At 44.7% G+C, this 3,719-nt stretch overlaps 1 long non-coding RNA gene across 1 annotated transcript; it reads right to left on the reverse strand.

Annotated features, from left to right (window-relative positions):
• Positions 1 to 2,122: 2,122 nt before the first annotated feature.
• On the reverse strand, positions 2,123 to 3,038 carry LOC129382993 (uncharacterized). Its single transcript, XR_008610949.2, has 2 exons — positions 2,966 to 3,038; positions 2,123 to 2,450 (listed from the first exon to the last, which is right to left on the reverse strand). It is a non-coding gene; the product is annotated as an uncharacterized lncRNA (long non-coding RNA).
• Between the last annotated feature and the right edge of the window lie 681 nt (positions 3,039 to 3,719).

The raw sequence follows: 3,719 nt of genomic DNA on the forward strand, positions 1-3,719 counted from the left end.
TTGACGCAATCCCACATTTCAAGTTGAGCCGCCCTTAGTATTAGCTAGTCCCCAACTACTATAAGCTACCCCATGCATTTCCTAAGGAGCCCTATGTTTCTTTGTGGGTATTTTCTGTTTATTGTTTAGTTTAAATTGCTCCTTATCGCCTAAAATCTACCAGTCGTCTACGTTTACGCTAACATAACGATGAAATCTTTTTTTTTTGTTCGGCACATACGAACAAGTCGTTACACTTTGTTACTTTTTGTTTATTCTGTAACGCCGGACACAAGCGCCTCTCCACGGAGCAGAGCGGTCGCAAGGGAATGCCAGTTGCTGCAGTACCGCATGAGGCGCTGCGTGTGAGCGGAGTGCACCGCAGTGATGCCACCTCACTCTCGCTGTCGCTCTCGCAACCCTTTCTTATGCGCGCGTTCTTTGTCCACGCAAGCTGCCGCCTTCGTTCTGACAGCGTCTTGAAAAGGCCCAATGCAAAGACGCCAAGATAGATTTTAGAATCAAGCGTCCTTCCTTTCTTTAGATCAACAGCAGGGGATTTTACGCTCCATTGCCCGGAAGGTGTCAACTCGAAGGACGCTCAGCAGCGTTCCTTTGGAGAGTCGGCCCCCCCAAAATTTTAAGTTGGCCCATCCTGAAAATGTTGGTTGCCCAGCCCCAAATGTCAATTTGCCCCGCACTCACATTTAAAAGCTGCCCACTTCGAAATTTATTTCGGCCAATCCTCAAATTTCGGCCAACCCCTATTTCCAAACGCAAGTTAGCCCACCTCCAATTTCCAACTTGGCGCCAACCCAAATTTCAATTTGTGCCGGCCCTTAATTTCAGCTGGACCACAACTACTATAAGCTTCCCACTGCATTTCCTATGGAGCTCTATATACCTTTGTGGGCACTGGGTTTTTATTTCTTGGTTTAAACTGCTCCTGATCGTTGAAATATACGAATCGTCTACGTTTACACTATCATCAAGATTAAATTTCTTTTTTTGCGCATTCGAAGCGTTACACATTTCTAGCGACAAGGCTGCGGAGCTCGCCAAAGATTGCTTGCGCTTGAAAAAGCGGGTGGGTTTTAGGTTTTTAGTCACGAAGGTTAGGTCATTGACGGAAGGTTTAATAAACGAAATAAAAGATTCCTGGGCTGTTTCCTCTCATTGAAAATGCAGACGCCCTTGTACAGAAATTGAAGAGTGGTACTGAAACGGAAAGCCGAACACCTTAACTTTAGGCGCATCTGGCCCCATGCAGGGCAGGGTTAACTTGGAGAACGAGCTTAAATGAGAAACATCTAGGAATGTCGGATATTCCCAACAAATGCGAACCCTGATTAATTACCGATGTTTGCAAGAAGCATTTTCGATTTATTTGGCTTCTATAGTGCGATGTCCAACAAACTTTCGTATGAAGAACACCATGAGGACCGCAAAGCACGTTATTTGTGGCTGTGCCAATGGTTCCAACCCCGCCCTCACTAGCCGCTGAAGCAGACACTGACGAATGCATTAGGCTTAACGATAGAAACAGGTCTCTATAGCCTAGGTCCTTGTTTACTAGTCTGACTTGTCGGATGCCCCTGCCTGTGCATGGGTTTGTTTGCAGCGTTTCCTTCTTCAGCTTACGTGTTATATGTATTTTTCCTCTGTTTCCTTCTTTAGTACAGGGAGGCGAACAAAATGTAATTCTTTACTTGAAATGACATGTGTACCTCGTCCTTATATTTGTCTGTCCAAATGAAATGGAATGAAATTTGCGATAGTTACACTGCGGCATAGTCCGATATAGCGGAAGCTGATAAAGATTTAGAGAATAAGAACAGCATCAGACCGTAGGCATCGTTTGGAAGAGTTGAAGCTGAAGACAAATTTCCTTTCCGAAGATCCAGTCATTTCCGTCACTCGATCCCCGACTATTGGTGAGAAAAAATTTCTCTCTTCGAGCGAGTCCTTTATCTTGTTTGCTACTTTAGCCTGAAATATTTCTTGTTTCATTTGTAATAAAGCAATTATTATGAAGAGCCGCATAGATCCTCTGAGAGGTCCGCATCGCTAACCGCACGTAGGGCTTCAGTAGGTGTGCCATGTAGCCAATGCTTTGCGCATCAATAATTTACAAACATCGAAGTTCAAGATCTCATATTTTAATGTAACATTTAGAAATACAAGAGCGCGTGCAGCAGCGATCAACAAGCCCAAATATTCGCGACTGGGAGATTGTGTGGAGCGCTGGACAGTGCCGGTATTTTCGTTTGACGCATTCTTGCTACTCTTGCGAGAGCTGACCTTTCGAACGCGTCACTGTCTTCTATCAGGTTACTACCCGCACAGGGACGCAAGGCATTTCTCGCTGATACGTGCCTCCTCGGCGTTGCTCTGCTCGGCACGCTCAGCAGTCTCGGGATCAGCCCTGGCCTCGGCTTCGCTGGAGCTACTGGCCGGCATGGCGCCTCCCTCTGGGGAAAAGAAGGGAGATGGCGGATAGCACAAACAGCTTCAAGAACTCGGAAATACCACGACGAATATTCACGTCGCAATAGAGCCAACGATGCGACCACTAAAAAAATAACTTGGGTCAGGTCATGCACTCACTGATGCATATAGATGTTTAATTTCTTTTCTGTAGACCTGAGCTTTTACAGTAGAACAATCGTTGTGAAAGGAAAGGTAGCGTAGCCTAACGCAGTGAAAAATTGGAAACCCTAGTTTGTTAAATTCGTTCAGTTGGAGTGTGGTATAGGTAAAGGCAGATCTTTCTGCTCCGCGACTGCGTTGGGCAACGAACACACCATAATGTGTTCATTGTGGCGATATCTATGTTGTGTGACAATGCAGACTAAATATAGCATCGTTAGGTACAATCAGTCAATGTTTATAAAACGAGAAAGGTGCTTCAGATGCAACGAAAATTCAAGTTCATTTCAGGCCTAGGTTCAGTGCCAGGTTCAATTCCAGGAGCAAGGCTACTCACCTGCCACAATGAGACCAAGAATGGCCAACCCCACCAGGATCGCTTTCAGCTGCATGCCTTTTCTTTTGTAATGCTGCGCAGAAAAAGAAATGCCAGTAATTTTAAGGGGTTCCTAATATGAACTCGTTTTCTGTAACTGCCGTGTGCTTACCACTTACAATAACTTTCAGCAAGGCGCGACACTATGGAAGCTTCGCACATGCTTATATGCAATTGGAACAGTTGGCTGGAAATGGGAGTTCTACAATGCCTAATGTTAAAGAAATTAGTTTACTATTTCGCAAAGCGTTCAGATACCCTTGCGGCAAGCGCCATCCGTAATGTACACCGTTCTTCAGTTATCTGTGCAGCACTCGTTGCCTTCGTCATATTTCAATATTTCTATATGAATACGTAAGCACCGTTTGGCGTGTTCCCAAGCTCTGTCACTCGAAAAGCTTAATCCATTGTATGCGCACAAAAAATGCGCAATTTGCATATTTACGATATTTACTACTGATATTGCAAATGTAGATGACTGGTAGCCTTAAGCGATAAAAACTATTTAAAGCAATAAAATCAAATCAAAAGACAGTACCAATGTAGATATATAGGCTTCTGACAAAATTCTCACAAAAGGGGGAAGCTAACGGTAGGGCTGGGCCAACTGAAGTTTGAGGGCTGGTCAACTTGAAATTTGGGTGTGGGGCAACATGAAATTTAGGGGCAGGCGAACTTGAATTTGTGGTTGGCCGAAATGGAATTTAGGGGTGAG

This window comes from Dermacentor andersoni, chromosome 3 (genome assembly GCF_023375885.2).
Source record: "Dermacentor andersoni chromosome 3, qqDerAnde1_hic_scaffold, whole genome shotgun sequence".
NCBI lineage: Eukaryota > Metazoa > Arthropoda > Arachnida > Ixodida > Ixodidae > Dermacentor > Dermacentor andersoni.